Source organism: Balaenoptera physalus (genome assembly GCF_965194825.1).
Source record: "Balaenoptera physalus genome assembly, chromosome: 7".
In the NCBI taxonomy this organism is placed as follows: domain Eukaryota; kingdom Metazoa; phylum Chordata; class Mammalia; order Artiodactyla; family Balaenopteridae; genus Balaenoptera; species Balaenoptera physalus.
This window is the reverse complement of record NC_138886.1, coordinates 78,223,634-78,244,977: the sequence shown is the minus strand read 5'-3', so window position 1 is coordinate 78,244,977 and position 21,344 is coordinate 78,223,634. Positions and strand designations below refer to the sequence as shown.

Here is a 21,344-nt window from a genome sequence, read left to right as displayed (position 1 = left end):
TCTGACACTTCTGCACACCCAGAAGAATGCACAGTGAATGCTCCTTCATGTACATGAACTGAACAGAGATCACTGCCAACATCAGAAAAGTGACTGCTGTTGCTATAAGAGACATAATTATGATATCCTGCCTTGAATAATAGAACTGCTGTTTTAAAACTAGTACATCTAATAAGAAGTCATACATTGTATGTATTTACTTTAGGGAAGAAAAAAAAATTCCATGACCTTGATAATATTAAATCTTAAGGGATTTTGTGAAGAATTGCTAGAGTTACAGTGTGAGATCATTAGAATGTCATTTTGTCAGGCATTTGATTAGCTGTCTTCCTAGCTGAGGAACCAAGAGATGCTTTCAATCTGGTTGTTTCTATTTTGCTTAGATACTCTTGCTTAGGAATACCTAGAGGTATTATTTAAATTCAGGAATTTAGGGACATTAATATAATTGATTTAGGGGCATTAAACCATGGTATGAACTAGATATGACTTGGCAAGCCAATTTAAAAACATGTAAGTAGGGCTTCCCTGGTGGCGAAGTGGTTAAGAATCCGCCTGCCAATGCAGGGGACATGGGTTCGAGCCCTGGTCCGGGAAGATCCCACATGCCGCGGAGCAACTAAGCCCATGCACCACAGCTACTGAGCCTGCGCTCTAGAGCCTGCGTGCCACAACTACTGAAGCCCACACACCTAGAAGCCCGTGCTCTGCAACAAGGGAAGCCACCACAATGAGAAGCCCATGCGCCTCAACGAAGAGTAGCCCCTGCTCACCGCAACTAGAGAAAGCCCGCACACAGCAACGAAGACCCAACACAGCCAAAAATAAATAAATAAAATAAATAAAACAAAAAAGGACATGTAAGTACATAGCCAGTTAAATATAATTAGAAAACACTGAGTATTTAAGCTAGTGTTACACTCTGAATCCTTCTTTTTAATATGATCTTCTTAAAATCCAGAGGCATGAGTGACTATAAGATTATAGTTTCAAAATGTACAGGACACTAATTCTACAAATGTTTTGTAAAATAAAAGGCCTCTGTCATTAAGTTTGGCCAGAACTGCTTACTATAAGCTCCAGGGAAATACACAACATTTGTATATTAGAAAGTCTGTTTAAGTTTATTCAAAAGAGATATGTTCAATATTAAGACAGCATTGCTCAAACTCACTTGACAAATTAATACTTTTCATTCATATCATCTTTAACTTCCTGAAAGAGCCTTTATACTCCTACTCTCTCTACTGAGACCATCAGATCTGTTTTCGTCAAAATTATCAATGACCTTCAAGTTATTAAATTTAATGGATATTTCTGGAGTATGTTCTTCCATGACATCTAGGCTGTATTCAATACACTCACTCACTCCTTCCTCCATGGGGAAAAAAAAAGTCCTTCACTGGGCTTTTGGAACCCAGTCTCCTGGTTTTCTTCTTGCCTACTTGGTAGCTGCTTCTCAGTCTCCTTTGAAGGTTCCAGATTTCTCAGATCTCTTGAAATTGGAGTGCCTCAGGGCTCAGTAGTTTGTCTTTATCTCTTATTTATTTATGATCACTGAAAATTCCATTTATATATTGATTGTTCATAGATTTTCTATAATCTCCAGGCTGAAATCAAGACAGGTTTGTTGAACCACATCTCCTCATTTGTCTGGTTATATCTCTAACTCAGCATGTCTAGTTGAACTCCAAATCTTGTCCCCTCAAACTTGCTCCAGCTGTGATTTTCTTCATCTCAATTGTTAGCACCTCCATCAAACCCTAAACCTCAGGGTTATCTTTGTTTTCTCTCTCTGTCTCTGTCTGTCACTCTCTCTCTCTCTCTCTCCCCTTCTCTTCCCCCACCCCTTCACCCAACTCCTAAGCAAATTCTACTGACCATCCTGGTCCAAGCTACCATTATCTCTTTTCTTGTAAATTGCAGTATGGTTGATTTACAATGTTATGTTAGTTTCAGATGTACAAGAAAGTGATTTACACATATATATATTTATATATATTTGTATGTATATATGTTATGCACATATGTATATATTCAGATTCTTTTCCCTCATAGATTATTACAAAATATTGAGTATAGTTCCCTGTGGTACACAGTAGGTCCTTGTTAGTTATCTATTTTATATATAGGAGTGTGTACAACTGTAAACGTTAATCCAAAACTCCTAATTATCTCATCTCTTGGCTAGTTTTGTAACTTCCTCATGGTTCTAAGCATATCAGCTTGCTCTTTAGCTCAGAATCCTGCATCCTGCAATAGTTCCCCATTTTACTCAGATTACAGGCCTGCATATAAGACTGGGCCTGTATGGTCTGGCCTCTTTCCAGCTTTACGAATTCATGTCTTATATTTCTCCCTTTTATATACTCTACCCAGCCACACGGGTTCCTAACTGTTCTTTGAACAATATATGTACACTCTATTTTAGGGCCTTTGCACTGGCCAAGTTTTCTGCATAAAAAAGTTCTCCCATCTCCATATCTTTCTGCTAATTCCTTCATCTCTCTCAGGTCTTTGCTGAAATGTCACCCTCTCATTGTGCTCTGCCTTCACCACTCTAGTTTAAATTCTAATCTGTGCCTTTACAAAAAGTGCTTTCAATTCCAAAATGCTGCTTTTATTTTTCAATGTTTCTATAATACTTATTTTGTAATATTTCATGTACTTTATTTATCATATTCATTTTTTTTTTCTGAGCCCCATCAGAATCTACGTTTCACAAGAGCAGAAAAGTGGCTCTTTGATAATGTTTCAAGTGCTTATAACATTTGGGAGTTTAGGTTTAGCAGATGCAAACTATTATATATAAGATGGATAAACAACAAGATCCTACTGTAGAGTACAGGGAACTATATTCAATATGCTGTGATAAACCATAATGGAAAAGAATATGAAAAAGAATATATATATGTATAACTAAGTCACTTTACAGCAGAAATTAACACAACACTGTAAATCAACTATACTTCAATAAACTTAAAAAAAATTTCCTAGTGCATGAGAGATGGTCAGTATATATTTGCTGAATACATTAATTAAATATCATTCATTCATTTAATCACTTAATGAAAGTAAGAAAAATAAACACTCTTTTTACAAAATAATGAAAACATATATAACAAAGTCAGCGATATACTTCTTCCCAATAGAGTAAGACACAGCAGGGAACTGCAATAGTTTTTATAAATTTTAATTTTAGATAGTATGAATGAAGACTTAAAAAGTTACAAGATGCTTATGGAGAATACGTGAGTAAATAGAGGAAGTCAATAAATATTCTAGAATATATTCCATTTTTTCCAGTTTTAGTGAAATATAATTGACATATAACATTTTATAAGTATAAAGTATACAATGTAATGATTTGATATATATATATAGAGAGAGAGTGAGATGATGACCTCAGTAAGTTTAATTAACATCTATCACCTCCCATAGTTAGATATGTTTTCCTTGTGATGAGAACTTTTAAGATCTACTCTCTTAGCAACTTTCAAATATACAATACAGATTATTGACTGTAGTCACCATGCTGTACATTACATCCCCAGAACATATCTTATAACTGGAAGTTTATACTTTTTAACCACTTTCACTCATTTCCCTTAGCCCCACCCCCTGCCTGTGGAAACCACCATCTGTTCCCTGTTTCTGTGAGTTCATTTTTTTTTTTTAAAGATTTCGCATATAAGTGAGATCATAACAGTATTTGTTTTTCTGTGACTTAATGTAATGGCCCCAAGATCCATTCATGTTATCACAAATGGCAGGATTTCCTTCTTCTTTATGGCTGAAAAATGTTACATTATGTGTGTGCGTGTGTTTGTGTGTGTGTGCGTATACATATATATGTATATGTACATATATATGTGTATATATGTATAAAACACATATAATAATGTAATCACATTTTCTTTATCCATTCATCCATTGATGGACATTTGTTTTTTGTTGTTGTTGTTTTTTAATTTTTTTTTTAATACCTGCACTATTGTAAGTAATGGTGCAGTGAACATGGGTAGTGCAGATATCTCCTTTAGGTAGTGATTTTATTTATTTCTGATATATATCCAGAAGTGGAATTGATGGATTATACTGTAGTTCTATTTTTAATTTTTTGAGGAATCTCAATGCTGTCTTCCATAGTGGGTGTACCAGTTTACATTCCCCCAATAGTGAACTTTACTATTCCCTTTACTCCACATCCTCGCCAACACTTGTTATTTCTTGCCTTTTTGATGATAGCCATTCTGACATGTGTGATGTGATATCTCATTATGGTTTTGATTTGCATTTCCCTGATGATTAATGATGTTGAGCATCTTTTCTTGTACCTGTTGGCCATCTGTATGTCTTCTTTGGAAAACTGGTTATCCCAGTCCCTTGCCCATTTTTAATTGAATTATTTGTGTGTGTGTGTGTGTGTGTGTGTGTGTGTGTGTGTGTGTGTTTGCTATTGAGTTGTATGAGTTACTTTTTTATTTTGGATATTAACTCATCGGATTTGTGAAAATATTTGCAAATATTTTCTCCCATTCCATAGGCTGCATTTTCATTTTGTTGATTGTTTCTTTTGCCGTGCAGAAGCTTTTTAGTTTGATGTAGTTCTATTTATTTTTTTATTTTTTTGCTTATGCTTTAGGTATCATATTCTAAAAGTCATTACCAAGACCAATGTCAAGTAATTTTTCCCTATGTTTTTGTCTAGGAGTTTTATGGTTTCAAGTCTTACATTTAAGTCTGTAATCCATTTCCAGGTAATTTTTGTGAGTGTTGTAAGGTAGGGGTCTATTTTCATTCTTTTTCATGTGAATATCCAATATTCTCAGCCCTATCTATGGAAGGCACTGTATTTTCTTCATTGAGTATTCTTGGCTCCCTCATCAAATAGTAGTTGACCATATTTACATGGGTATATTTTTGTATCCTTTATTCTGTTCCATTAATCTGTACGTCTGTTTTTATGCAACTACCATACTTTTTTGATTACTACAGCTTTGTAATATAGTGCTTGATAACACTAATGCAAAATATAACTAACTTCATATACATTAGTGAATCCACATGAATGAAAACAATAATATATTTTAGAAGAAATCCATAATCAAAATAATTGCTTGACATGGAAATTTGGTGAGTCATAGGAGAAAAAGTGTTTTATTTGTATGTAATCTTGTTCTGAAGAAGTTATTGGGGCCTCACTTTCCTCATCTGTTAATTGAGGGGAAAGAAACACATCAGTGGTTTAAATGCTATTTAGCAAAGTCTTAGCTGATACCTTAGAAGCACCTTAGAGCCCTAAGAGAGGTGAAGTGCATAATAGAACATATGGGAAAGTGTTAGTTATTCTTCTATAACTTCGCCCAAAGACATTATGCTTTTTGGATACAAGTCAGATTTGGTGTGAAATTTTCTTTTAAGGAGGTTTCCACCACTAAATTCTAAAATTTGAGCACCACTGGGTTTTTAAATACCTAAAATATCTTGTGACTCAAATATTTTTCCTTGATTTGATTTACTGAGAGACCACAGTGTACAGTAAATTATGCTAAATGAAATACAAAGAAATATAGGTGTAAGAGTAGATTTATTCATTCAAAGAACTTATAACCTTTTCTTACAGAGTCTGACATTAAAAGTAGAGAGTATTTAGCTATATTTTCATTGAAGAGTACAGAAGGAGAGAGACGATCATTTATTGCCTGAAAGAAAAGTTGTATTATTTTGTTTTAACAATCAGTCTTTTCCTAGGAAGAGAGGAAAAGCAGAGAGATAATCTTGTGTAGAGTTTAAGGAAGTGGGACTCTCAAGGATTGATGGACTTTGAGAAGTGGTCGTGTTTAGGGATCAGTTGAACTTCAGCCTGAAAGCATGTTACAAAGTGGAGATCGTTCTGATTGGCTGACATTTAGAAGACTGGGCAGTGGAAAAAGGCTGTTGCTGCTTGACTGATTCTAAGAAGTGTGCTGCTGGAGGAAGTTTCATTGATCAGATATGATGGCCTTAAAACTAACTCAGATAGTTACTTGTTGCTATGGCCAGAAACAGTCTTTTCCTAGAAAGATGGGAACTTATTCTCAAGAGAGATAGAAAATACATGTTTCCTTCCACACTTAGCAGTGTGACCAAGTCATGTTTCCTTGCATTTTCTCTTTTTATTAAAACCCAAAACTAAAAAACTGGTAGAATTCTGGCCAAAAGTTAAAGTACATTTAATGTACGAGTTGAGAAGAGGAGTTAGTATGCTGCTGGGCAGCAGATTATTTTTCTTCTTCAAATATGGGGATATAAATGGAGCAGTCTAAAGAAAAAACATAGGTCATGCCAATAAGAATGATCATATTTTCAAAGAAAAAAATAGTAATCTGCAAACATGACATAGCTTTGATGCTTGTCATAATATAAAGCTTTGGGTGTGAATGCCAGAAATGTTCAAAGAAAGGAAAACAATGTGAAAAGGATAATAAAATTGAGATCTTGTCCTGGGTATTATACTCAGAACAATGTCCATTTTAACACTTGACAAACATTATGTTGGGGAAATACAATAAGAATTATATTGCATCAGCATAATCTGAAAATGGCTTTAGAACATAGATAAAAAATGTAAACATGTATAGCATCCATTAGCAATTCATTAAGGAGTGGAGATACCTTTAGAGAACAGAGTGATATTTAATTTCATCATGTAGGGCCAGTTAATCAAATATTATTGATTATCACTTTTGATTCTTACATAGAAGATTACATAGTCTTGATTTATTGACCAACAAATTCCTATTACAATTTGCTCCTCGAGCAAAGTAGATAATTCGTTTCAAGACCAGTCCACAAGAAATATTTTCAGGCTATGTTTTTTGTTTGTTTTGTTTTGCTTTAGTGTTTTTAAAAACATTCTTGACTATTTGTATGAATAGTATGTTTGAGGACTTTTTATTATTTTGGTAATTCAAAAGATCTGCCAAAACACACACTCACACATAAACACATATACATACATACATACCAATATATGTGTGTCTCTCTCTATATATATGCACAAATATACAGCATTTTCTAAATATATACGAAGGAAAATTTACTTAGAAAACATAGGTTTTTAGGAATTAGGTATTTATACTTTTTACCAGTTTGGGACACCTCAAATATCACACCAAATCTTATCTATGTATTTTCTTCTAGTTTTCTAATGAATTTTACCTTTTATTTTGTATTATATGACATTATGCACTGGTCATATATTTAAGGTTCTATAATAATAATTCATTTTATTGTCTTCATTATAATTATAAAATAAGATTAGCCTTATTTTGTTTTCTTATTGTAAAAATAGTACAATTGTAAATCAATCAAATGAACAAATAAAGATATTTTATATTAAGGAGAACTGCTGAAGCATAGTACTTAAACACATGGGCTCTGCAGTCAGGCTACTTGGCTTAAAATCCCAGCTCCACACTCATTTGCTATAGTATATTGGGCAAGTCACTTTATATTTCTAAACATTTGTTTCCTCAGTTATACAATAGAGATGGTGCTAGCAACTACATCAAAAGATTCTGCTAAGTGTTAAATGGGAAGATTAATGTAAAACACTTCACAAATTTACTTGCATATAGCAAGCAATCAGTAAATCGTGGCTGGTTTTAAAAAATTTTTAAATGCAATTGATTTTACTCATATTTCAATTAAATAAAAATTAAAATAATAATGAAATGTAGTTTTCCACCTACCCAATGGGCAGCAACCTAAAAGTTTGATGTGTGCTGGGAAACAAACAGTCATACATTGCTGGTGACAGTATAAATTGGTTGAATGCAATATAATTCATCTGTGCAAACAGCAGAAAATAAGTTATTGAGACTTTACTGGATATCTCACTAAATTGCTGAAAATGTTGAGAGTAGTTTAAAGGTTCATCATTAGAACCACAAGCAGAACATGTCATAGAATCAGCCTAGCAAGGACATCATTGCTCAGATCTCTGAAGCACTGGATTCAGCTGCCTCAATATTAGGGACCCTAGACACATCATCTCTGCTGGAATCATGACAGTGCTGCCAAATGTGATGGACATAATGTGCCCCTATAGCCTGGTTGTTGTTGTGACTTCCATTTCTTCATTATTCTTTGCCTTTTTACATCACTTATTCCTGCTTCGAAGCCCAGCATAGATCACAAACCCTCATGCTAGTCTCATGGAAAGCTCAAATTTGAATATTGATTTCCTTCAATGGGAGATTTATTAAGTTGCACCAAGCATTGACTATCACCCTCCACCCTTTGCTTATCTATAAGCAATAGAGAGCAAACAGGCCAAGAAGAAAGTAGAAGCCTAGTGCTTTTTTTTTTTTAAGTTTTTTTTTTTTTAAATTTAATTAATTTATTTATTTATTTTTGGCTGTGTTGGGTCTTCGTTTCTGTGAGGGCTTTCTCTAGTTGCGGCAAGCAGGGGCCACTCTTCATCGCGGTGCGCGGGCCTCTTACTATCGTGGCCTCTCTTGTTGCAGAGCACAGGCTCCAGACGCGCAGGCTCAGTAGTTGTGGCTCACGGGCCTAGTTGCTCCGCGGCATGTGGGATCTTCCCAGACCAGGGCTCGAACCCGTGTCCCCTGCATTAGCAGGCAGATTCTCAACCACTGCGCCACCTGGGAAGCCCCCAAGCCTAGTGCTTTTCAAAGTGGAATCATAGGGTTAGAACATGACACTGAAGTTCAGGGTTTGAAAGATAAGAAAAAGCTGAGGGGTCCAGGTTCTGAAGAAAAAAACAACAAAGAGGTTATTAGCTTAATATTCTATACCACTTATCCCCTCAAGGCATTTTCATATTTATGTGCATGGACTAAGAGATCAGGAAGGCCAACAGAAACGTGAAGCTAAGAGCCCTGAAAACTAAGCAGAATCTTTGGTTGTCTTACAGTATCTGGGTTTTAAAAGGTGGAGTACAGGCCATGGCTAGTATGAGTAGCTCTAGTAAATATTTCAGGTTTGTAGCTGAGTCCCATAAAACTAGTAAAAACAAACCATAAATAGACAAGTCCCTATAAAGTCTGAATCCCATTATACCTATTATAATTGTCAGATGAAAATTAAATCCTTTCTGGGGGAAGATAAAAGCTACATCTCTAAAATTTTTCATGCACAGTGACTACTATTACATCTAAAACTACCAGACACATCTAAATACAGTACTAAATTATTTAAAACCAACTTAAAAAATTCAACAAAAATAGACCCATGTATAATCAAGACTGTGGAGTTATTAAAAACATTAAAACAACTGTAGCTAACTGTACCTAACAAGATGAGACTTTCATAGGAGAATTCAAACAGAGGAGATAACAAATTGGATAACCTGGAAAAAAGAAAATACAATAGAGCAATTACTACCTCAGTGGGTGGTTTTAACAGCAGATTGGATGAACAAAAAGAATCAGTAAAGTATAATATAGGTCAGTACAATCTGAAGAGAAAATGGATGAAAAATGGAGAAAAGAGCATAAGAAACATTTGGGACAAAGATCAAAGTGTCAGTCATCCTAATTAACGTACTAGGAGATAGGGCAGAGTGGAGTGAGGCAGGGCCAAGGGAAGAAAGATATCAAGGATTTAAGAGTAGTTACACCCCCCCCCCAAATATGATGAACATAAAGAAAACCATGCCTAGAAAAATAATTGAAAATTGCTAAAAAACAAAAGATAAAATCTGAAAAGCAGTCAAAGAAAAAAATAACACTACCTTCATATGAGCTATAATAAGATTGACAGAGGCATTTTCAAAAGAAATATCTGTATGTGGAGTTATTGTATCCTTATGCTTTATTGTATTTCATTTAGAAATAGTTTATTAAGTATTTATTTAGATTACCGTATTATTTAAGGTAATAAATAGTTCTTTTAGCAGTGTGGTGGTCATGAGTTGCAATCCATTTATCCCTCTTCAGAATTAAAGATGTTTTTAGCCCAGCTGATGCAACTGTTGCCGGCATCCAGCACTCAGCTGTCAACCCTTAATAGATATTACCACCATCATGCTTCATGATTGCCTCAACTAAAGATTATCACAAAGGTTATGACCCCAGCTCTGATTGGTCCACATCCAGTGATTGCTCAACACATGCGCAAAATTACCCTGCGTTCTTATTCAGTCTTGGAACAACTCGGATGGGTCACCCCGTCCTCAGTACTCCCTGCAGAGGTAGCTGGGCCCTTCTATTGAAACTGCATTGCACCTTGACTTCTTCCTCTGATCCAGCTTCCTTCTTTCCTCATGCAAGGCTCACGACCACAGGAGAACTCCTTAATAAACCGCCTGCTCTCTGCTTTCTGCTTCAGAGTCTACTTCTCAAAGAAACCAACTTGTGACAAGTAGGTTCCGTATTTTTTCCCTCTTCTTGGGGCAGACCTTTATTCTCGGTTCAATTGAAATAACTTTGCATGATGTTTACTCTCTCAAGCTATTTATGATGTTTTGTACTAGATATTTATATAGAAACTAGAATAAGATTTCTATAGCAAAGAGATATATTAAATCAAATAGGAGTAAAAGAAAGAGTATCAGAGGAACAAAGATAAACGAGCTACAGATTGGAATCTCTCTATTCACCTAAGTGTAGCAGTTTGGTATAGTTATATATCATTAGTAAAAGAGGAAAGGGGATTGATTTCCAAGCGTCTGCGTGAGAGCTTTAAGGAACTTTTGACTATCACTAAGGGATGCTATATTTGAACTGTGGAAAGTTCAGAAATAACAAGAGTAAAACCAATGAATCACCAAAGTAGTAATTAGTAAAGTTTAAGGTACATGGGAGCGCTCAAACCAAACATGGAATGAAGCCCAGGGGTATAATTTTATAAAGCAGTTTATACAGTGAGAAGGCAGTGACTGTTTTTTTACTGTGATTGGTTATAAAACTAGAATTTTCTTAAATTATAGGAAATTGGTTAGTGGTTATCTTGCATCAATTTGGGGAAATTTTTTAAAGTTTTGCTTAAGATTTTCAGATGCATAAACAAAAAGTGACCCAGGTCAAGTTAATCTTGCAAAATAAGCTAAATTAAGCTTTGCTTATAGGACTAAACTGGTTTCATCTGCTCAGGGAATTTTCAAGAATGGTCTCCATGTTTTGTTTTTTTGTTTGTTTTAACATGCTAGTGATGTCACAGGTATTGAGCAAGTTAAGCAAGACAGGTGTTTTAGAAAAATATATTTACCTGTCGTAGTGTGATTGTCATGTATTTTTCTGTTTAGCATTTGAGAGATAAAATGTTAAATACCTTTTTATTTTTACAATGAAGTTTGTATTAGTTGAGTATTTTTAAACCATTTTATTAAGACATGATTAGCATACCTTACAATTGACCCATTCAAAGCTTGCAATTCAATTTTTTTTTTTTAGTGTATTCACAGATAGGTGCAGTGACACCCAGTCAATTATAAAATATTTTTATCACCTCAAAAGGAAACCCCATACCTTGTAACTATCATCCCTTTAACCCTTTGATCTCTACATCCATCCCTAAGCAATTACTAATCTTTCAGTCTCTCTATATTTTTCTGTTCTAGTCATTTCATGTGAATGCAATCATAAAATATGTGATATTTTTTGGCTACTTTCATTTACCATATGTTCTCAAGATTCATTCATCTCGTATGTATCAGTACTTCATTGCTTTTGTGTCTGAATATTATTTTGTATGGGTATACCATATGTTGTTTATTCATTCTGCAGTTGATTTATGGATTGTTTCCACCTTTTGCTTTTATGAATAATTTTGTTTAAACATTCATGTACAAGTTTTGGTGTGGACATATGCATTTATTCCTCTTGGGTCATAGGAAAACTCGACTTTTAATCAGTAGAGAAACTACCAGAGTGTTTTCCAAAGTGTCTAGACTTTTTACATTCCCACCGGCAGTGTATCAGTGTTCTGATTTCTCTATTTTTTCACAAACACTTGTTGTCTTCCTATAATACTCTAACCAACTCATTGAAGTATGAGAAGTGGTGTCTCATTGTGTTCTGGATTTGCATTTCCATGATAACTAATGATGTCGAGCATCTTTTCATGTGCTTACTGGCCATTTGTATATCTTCCTGGAAGAAATAACTATTCATATCATTTGCTCATCTTTTAATTAGGTTGTCTGTTTTATTATTAAGTTGTAAGATTTCTTTATATATTCTTGATACAAGTCCCTCATCAGATAAATGATTTGCAAATATTTTTTTTCTTATGCTGTGTGTTTTCACTTTCTTGATGGTGCTTTGAAGCAATAAGTTTTTAATATTGATTAATCCAATTTTTTGTTTGTTGCCCATGTTTTTGTGTCACTTCTAAGAATCCTTTGCCAAACCTAAGGTAAAAGAGATTTACCCTTTTGTTTTCTCATAGGAGTTTTATAGCCTTAGCTCTTATATTTAGGTCTTTGATCAATTTTGATTTAATTTTTAAATAGGGTGTAAGGTACGGGCCCACCTTAATTTTTTGCACGTGGCTATTTAGTTGTCCCAGTATCAGTTGTTGAAAAGACTCTTCTTTTCTCTTTGGATGGTTGTGGCACCTTTGTAGAAAATCATTTGGCCATATGTGTGTGAGGATTTGGGATTTTCAGTTCTCTTCCATTGAACTATATCTCTGTTCCTCTATCAGTATCATACTGTCTTGATTACCATTGCATTATAGTAAGCTTTGAGGTTGGGGAGTGTGAGGTCATATACTGCAGCGGTCCCCAACCTTTTTGGCACCAGGGACCAGTTTCATGGAAGACAGTTTTTCCACGGACTGGGGGGCGGAGCAGGGGATGGTTCAGTCTGTAACGCCAGCGATGGGGAGCAGTGGGGAGCAAGCGGCAGATGAAGTTTTGCTCACTTGCCCACTGCTCACCTCTTGCTCTGCAGCCCATGGGGCGGTGGGGGCTGGAGACCCCTGATATACTGTGTTTTATTTTTCAAAGTGTTTTGGCTCTTCTGGGTCCCTTATAATTTTATATGAATTTTAGAATAAGCATGTCCATTTCTGTAATGAAGTCAGCTGGCATTGTAATGGAGAATGTGTTGAACTTGTAGATAAGTTTGGAGAGTGTTGCTGTTTTAACAAGGTAAGTCTTTCAGTCATGAACATGGATTGTTTTTCCATTTATTTAGATATGGTTTAATTTCTCTGAATATTTTGTGGCTTTTATATTATAAAAGTTTTTACTTCCTTTGTTAAATGTATGCCTAGTTTTTTTTTTTTTTCCTTTTCATCTTACTGTGAAAGGAATGTTTTTCTTAATTTCATTTTAAGATTGTTCACTGCAAGTATATAGAAAGACTATACAAGTGTATGGAAAGATTGTAGTAGAGGATGATTATTTCTGCCTAATTAAATGTTTTCTATGAGGCAGATATACAAAGTCATCAATGTTTTGGGTAATATATACATTTTCTAGAGAAAAAGAATGAAACCAGAGAAGACAAAATAAGACTTTAAGGCTGGATGAGATATTGGTTAAAAAATATCTTTACAGATAAATACGAATTTAATTATTAGAAGATGCTTTGTGAAATTATTAAATATATTTAAGTAGAAAATGTAGTTTCTACTTATTTATTCACTCATTCACTCAAAATATTTAAAATTTACTAGATGAAATGAATTTTGATGGTCATTGGGAATACAATAGTGAGCCAAATGCCTACCCTTGTGTACATACTTGTTTAATCTTCTTTATCATTCACTAGATTATAAACCACATGAGGTCAGTGATTGTCTTATTTACTCTTGCATGGTAAGAACAACTAAGAAGTTACGCTAATATATAGGAGTGGCAGTTAACCATAATAAGGAGCTTTTGGGGAAAGTTAACCTTTAATCTGAAAACTTAAGAGTAAATGTGGTAGGCAAAATAATGGGCCCCTCAAGATGTCCCATCTTAATCCTGGGAATCTATGGACATGTTACCTTACATGGAAAAATTGGACTTTGCAGATGTGATTAAGCAATCAGAGATCAGAAGATTATCCTAGATTGTCTGGGTGGACCTATGTAATTACAAAGGCTCTAAGAAGTAAAAGAGGGAGGCAGGCGCTTCAGTGTCAGAAGGAAGTGATGTGAAAAAGACTGTACCAGACATTCTGGCTTGGGGATAGAAAGAGTGACCAACTAAGGGCTGCAGGCAGGCCCTGGAAGTTTTAAGCATAAAGAGGATGAAAAAGATTAATAAGATACATAGGAGTTAGAATAAACAGTGAAAATGGTGAACAAAGAAGACAATGTTGATATCATGGTTTCCTCCTTGGGTAATGGGTGGGTGATAGAATTGTTGAATGATATATCAACACTGAAGGAGATTTGGGAGAATAGAAGTTCAGTAACATATATCAAGTAATAGGTTTCTCTCAGTTGAGAGATCAGTTGGCTTTATGAGTTTGACAAAAACAAAAAAAAAACAAGTCTTCAGGGTTGAATATATAAAATGTAATTGAAGCAGTGGAGAAATTGTTTGTATACTTTGCCAAAAAGACAGCAAAGAAAATATGGATCTAGAACATAACCCTGGGAACATTAACATTTAAGGGATTTTTTTTTAAACACTAAACTTTGAATGTGTTATTGGGTTGGCAAAAAAGTTCGTTCAGGTTTTTCCATAACATGAAAAATCTGAACCAACTTTTTGGCCAACCCAATACTTTTGCTCTGCTGTATAGCAGGCTTTAGAGTCAGAGAAAACAGGATATAAACCATGCTTCCATATGGATACGACAAGTTCCTTAAGTACTTTGAAACAGTTTTCCTATTTTCCATTGGGTATAATAATTTCAAATTTGATATTTGTGTGAGGGAAAGATAGGATATAGTATGTGTGATGCCTAATGAAATGACTGATTTATAAAATTGATGAATGATTTTGTGACTATTCTGTTATGGTCACTAAACAGTGGCTATTGTTTGATCATTTATTAACTCTAATTTCTAATATGATTTAATATATTTCATTGTTTCATAAAGTACAATTTTCTTGCTCTTAGATAATAAAATGGCAAAATCTTACATATAAAATTTGACTTAATGCTTCCATAAAAAACTAATCTATGGAGCTATGGAAAAATATTTCATAAAAACAGAACCATGAACAATAAATCAAAATATATCCATTGTTACAATAAATTAATATTTTTTATTGGTTTTGTCTCAGGGCATGTTCAAATTAATGCAATGCTTGAGATTCACCAAAGCATTGCAAAGTTTGTTATTAAAAACACTATTAAGTGATGCAGTAACTAAAGAAATAAAGCCTAGCACAGCAAGGTGTTCCTCCTCTGCTCTTTGTGTTTGTGTCTCCTTGTTAAATATTTAATTATCACACCTTCCCTAAAGGTTATCAGAGATTTCAAAGCATAAATATTAGTGTTTCTTCTCCCCAAATAACAAATTTTCAAATCTTTCATATAACTGTTTACTAATGATTGTAGTCCAGGAATGTAATAATTCTCGATTCCCTGTGTTGCTACTGTAATTTTTGTTAGACTGGAGTTTAGGATTGAATTATTATGTATCCTTGTTTTTTTTCAATTAAATTGTAAGACCTTTGACTGTAGCAGTTATGCTTTATAATTGTGTAATATCTTTTAGAGTAGCAAGTGCAATGGTGGATACATAATAGATATGTTTTGATTAAGAAGTAAGCATAATCCCAGTTATTTTATTTGACTAGTTACATAAGAATATTGATCTATCTTTTTCTTATTTGATTTATTTAGTTTTGCAGTAGTTGTATAAATCAGAGATTATAACATCAGTTAAAACAACCAGAAGTGCTTGACAAGAAAAGCAGCAAAAAAATAACAATAAAAAAGTAATAACTTTAAAAAAATAGCTGTGGAATAATTGCATCAGTAACCCAAACAAGTTAAAGTCTGTAAGAACTGAAGAGTTGTGTGGAACTGAAATTTATAGAGTATACACATGCATACATGCACACACTTAAACACATGCACTTACACACTCACAACATTTTCACACACACACACACACACATACATGATTTTTTTTATCCTACTTGGCTTCCAAGTGGAGATAAAGAGTTGAAACTCTGATCAGCTATTATACATATATATTTAATTTTTCTCACACCGGTTGCTATACAAGTTGGCAATTAAAATTTGTTCCCATAGAATCTTTCAAATTATATGGTGTCTCTTGAGATCTAGAATTGCTACTTAAGAAATTATGAGGGAGGGGTGAGATGTGACAGGGTGAGAGAGTGGCATGGACATATATACACTACCAAATGTAAAATAGATAGCTAGTGGGAAGCAGCCGCATAGTACAGGGAGATCAGCTCGGTGCTTTGTGACCACCTAGAGGGGTGGGATAGGGAGGGTGGGAGGGAGGGAGATGCAAGAGGGAAGAGATATGGGAACATATGTATATGTATAACTGATTCACTTTGTTATAAAGCAGAAACTAACACACCATTGTAAAGCAATTATACTTCAATAAAGATGTTAAAAAAAAAAAAAAAAGAAATTATGAGGCCCAGAAGAAATTTCTTACAGAAGATGCTACAGTATAAACTGTACTTCTGCAATTTTTATAAAAATTATGTTTTGTATTAGCTCAGGCTAATTTTCTATAACAAAATACTATAGACTGGGTGGTTTAAACAACAGGAATTTATTTCCCACAGTTCTGGAGACTGAAAGATCACCAAGATCAAGGTGGTATCATGGTCATTGTCTGCTGAGGACTCTCTTCTTTGATTGAAGATGGCTATGTCCTCACATGGTCTTTCCTCAGTGCAGGTGGAGATAGAGAGAGACAAGGCAAGCTCTCTAGTGTCCCTTCTTCTAAGGACACTAATCTCATCATGAGGGCCCAACCTCCATGACCTCATTTAAGCTTATTATCCTCCAAAGGCACCATCTCCAAATACCTTTACACTGGGGGATAGAGCTTCCGTATATAAACTTGGGGGGAACAATTCAATCCATAGCCCATATATATTTCAAAAACTGTTAATACTTTCAGACCTTGAGAGAACATTTTCCAATAAGAGTTAGAAACAGAATAATCAAAAATTGTGGTAAGTGTAGCTTCCTGATAACAAAATCCATATTATGATGGTTTTAGGATGTTGATTAGGAAAGTCTCAGTTTATAACACAAACAGTTTCACAAAATGTTAGGCAATTTTCATGGCTCTGTTTATTCATGTTCTGTGTTTATTCAGTGGTCTAGCAAGGTTCTGACCCAATTTAATTATTTGCCAAAATGACTCTATTTTTTAGTGTAATTAATTACTACTTGACTAGAATTGATGATTATAAATAAATTTTTGAGATAAAAATTTCATATAATAAATGAAATCCATAAGGGAAGGGATTGATCAATTCTTAACTGATTCAAAGTTAGAATATATTTTATATGACCTAAAAAAAATAGTGAAAAATAAGGAACTTTCAATAATATTAAAATTACCATCCTAACAATTGTAAAATATGTCCAAAACTAAAGGAAATACAAGGATCTAGACATAAAAATAGTCTACAAATATGCAAAGTAAATGAACAATTCATAAAATAAATTAACAGATTAAAATAATATGTTGGATAATAAAATACCAGTACTTGTTTAGAACCAAAATATTTGTAATGAAAATTAAAAAAGAAATCCTTGATTTTTTTTTTCCCCTGATGTGTAGAAACTAACAGTTTAGCATACTTTTATCCCAGCATGACTCTACTATTACTTTTTTCATTGAACATTTAAAAAAAACCAGGAATTTACAAGAACTATTATGAGTTCCATTTAATGATTAATGTTGCTGTTTTCTGTACGGTTGGATCTTTAACTTTGTCATTTCATATTAAAATGAAGACATTTTAATATTTGTTTTCATGTTTGCAATTTGATGTGTCAGGTATTAGAGCATACTATTAAATTGCAGTTTTCCCATCCACACTGTTCTTGTCTCTTCTTCTCTTTTTCTGTCCTTTATTATCCTGCAGCTTCGTTTAACATGCTAATTTTGGTTTATATGTTTTCTTTCTTACTTAAGATGGAAGGAAGTTGTCATTAGCAAGGGGGAAGTGTTACTTTTGTCATTTTTGTCATGTAACCAGTACTATAAAAATTGCTCATTTAATGAGGATTGACAGCACATACAGAGAATGCATTCTAGAAAATCAATTTAAAGGATCACTTTTCACTTATTATCTAATTGTAAAGCAGTATAATGATATTATATATCATGTTAGAATTATAGTAAACAATTCAAATAGCTCAATACAAGTTTAAAGCATTTTCTTTACCCCTTAGTTTGATGTTAAAAAGTAATTGTCAGCCACTGTGAAAATAGTATCCAGTGTTCAAGCTTATGGGGTAAATTAGTATATTAACATGTGTATGATATTGCTTATGCCAGCAGTATCTGGAGGTGTGCACATTTCCAACACTGTCACCTTTTAAAACCACATACTTGGATGGATTTGAATTAATCACACTCTTGAGTTAGGAGGCTGGAAGGGTAAAGAAGGTGTGTCTCTGAATGAAAATAATTATGTTTAAAGCTAATCTTAATCTGGGCCAATGATAGGCTACTGTTTGACTGCCTTCTCTCAGACTTAAGAGAAAAATAAGGGTAATGGAATGCCACAGTGATAAACCTTTCTCAAGTTAACTTTTACATTTTGTGAGGCATAGTTGTATATACACCTATTCTTGTCCTTCAATCTGTTTACCCTAATAGCATTTTTAAATTATAGACAATATTCTTTTAAAGTCTGGTCACATTCACGGTTTTTAAAAGTCCGTGCTATTTGCAAGAAAGTGTCAGTATTTAAGGGTGTAGGATTAAATAGTTGAAGGGGCTTCCAAAAGTATTATCATCATCATTAAATTATATTAAACAATTTGAATAAGCTTTCATAACCGAAATCTAAATATTATACCACTAGATGGAGTTTTGGGTTTCGTGTTGGAGTGTTAGATACACGCTATAGATTTCCAGAGAAATGTATTTTATACTTACTGTAAATATCAGGAAGCATTCACTAGCATACTTAACTAGCTTTCTCTGAGTATTATTAGAATCTGTAATAAAAATTTTAACTTCTAATGAGTGTCGTATACTAGTGATTAGAAGAACACTCGTAAAATAGAGCATAGCATTTTATTCGTGCAAAACATAAATAAAATGTAAAACAATGTGGGAAACTGTCAAATTTACTGGAAAGCTAAAGCTAACACTCTGGGATAACACTTCACTTCATGGTTGTTTTAGTGACTGCTGACCTCAAGATTAAACAGTTTCACCTGGTTAGTCACTATTAGCGGCAGCTAACATATGGGCCATGTGTGTGCTGGTGACAGGCACCAGTAACTCATACTATTTCTCCTTTAACCAGAAATTGAGTAAACCACGCTCTATGTGGTAGAATTTCAGGAGAGTAATACTCTGAGCATGTCTAGGATTCTTACTGGATGGGCATATGTCTATGCCATTATGAACAAAAAAGTCAGTATTGGCCAAGAAAACCTTCATGTATTAACAAACTGCTTAAAGAACAGAGCATAAACAAGAAAGTGTGATTAAGATTTAAGGTTTAAAAAACATTCCTATAAATAAACCTCATCTTGAAAAATCTCAAAGACCTGTAAACCTCCAAAATTTCTGTAGTCAAACACAATCACTAATATTAAGGAGGCTTCTTGAATAATTCCTTAAGGTAGCAAAAACAGCCCATTCCCCAGAGAGTAGATAGGTGAGGCACCTGGAATCTATAGCAATGGAAATTTACTTGGAAGTCAACATCCTAGTGAAATGAGAAACATAAATTCCTACATGTTATCCATATTAATAAAATCTTATTTTTACACTTATACAGCAAATGCTTAAGTAGCTATTCTAGGATTGTTTGTGGGGCAGTTTAGGGACTGAACATTTAAATCTTCAGGTATCTCTTGTTTTCTTTCAAGTTAGAAAACAGATTCTGAAACGGAAAGGAAAGTTAAAAGCTAGCTAATCTGTTTCCTATCAGGACAGGACAGAGGGGATTAAAACCACCTGTGGTAAATGCCTACCAGTTCAGCTCTGCTTGAAATGACCTATCTTACAAGTTTGCTGCCTTCCTCTCTCAGAGAAAGTTACTGACAACCTGAAGAAGTTTGAGATTGTACCATGCAGAGTATCATTCTAGACTCAACTAACATATCAGTTTATACGTTGTAATACAGATGAAAGGCACATCAATTCTGGGCCAACATTTATCTGTGCATTCCTCCTCTGTTCAGTTCTTACTTGTCCTATGTTTTATAATCCAAACTATGGATTCAATTCAATCTATTATCTTTGGCCAAGAATTTAAAAACAATAAGCCAAAATGTCACATTAAACATCACTCAATTGTTAAAGGAACAAAGTAAAAAATTATAGTTTAAAATAATGGAAACCTTCCTAAATGTGTATAATAGTGCTGCTATTTTTACATCTTGTTTTGGCATAGATATTCCAAAATATTGATGCAACAAAATAGAAAAAAAAAATGACTGATTTATCTATGCAAAATTAGTATCTTCAGGAAAATAGTATAGTGGATCATGTAACCCAGAACTATTATATTCAAACCATGACTTTCTGGGCATTTCTCATATACAGTTTCAAGAAAAACATCAGTCCCTGAAATTTATTTCTTCCTGAAATTTGCCTTCTTAAGATACAAGCAACTGAATAATGCTGCTTCCTTTTCAAGAAAATGACTTTAAAATGCTCTAGGTAGAATGCAAATAAGGATTTATTTAGAATGAATATGAAGAGAATATGCATATTAAAAGTCCATAAAATTATGTGACTTCGACTTTCAAATCCACATAAAAATAGATATCAGAGTTAACACTGAGACTTTAGATGAAAATAATTGTTATAAACAGCATGCTTAAAAAGACTTGGACTTATGACTAAAGTATAACATAGGCAACCAATGCTAATATGATTATATCCATCACATTTAATAACAGCATGAATAAATCTCCATTTCAAAACTGATTTAAAATACTCTGGATGACAGCCCTTAAAAGAGCATTCCTCAAATTTCCAACCAAAATTCCTTTGAAAACAGAAAATGAAGAAAACACAACAGGAGTGAGTATCAAATTATTGCTGCAATTAAATAGAAATTTTTATTAATTAGAAAACTTGGTGACCAGATAGAGAAATAAAATTGATAGACCAAGTTATTTCATTTACAAAAATGCACATATGAAATAAATAGGAAAAAGCTTCTAGTTTATAAATAGAGTTAGTCAATTATTTGCTCAATTATATGCAAAGTTTTTGGGAATCTAGATGAAATAGAT

The 21,344-nt window shown here is 33.8% G+C and overlaps 1 long non-coding RNA gene across 1 annotated transcript; it reads left to right on the top strand.

The window, feature by feature from the left end:
• Window positions 1-677: 677 nt before the first annotated feature.
• On the top strand, window positions 678-19,295 carry LOC309664821. The gene is made up of 2 exons (XR_014266063.1): window positions 678-16,229; window positions 16,532-19,295. It is a non-coding gene; the product is annotated as an uncharacterized lncRNA (long non-coding RNA).
• The last annotated feature ends 2,049 nt before the right edge of the window (window positions 19,296-21,344 follow it).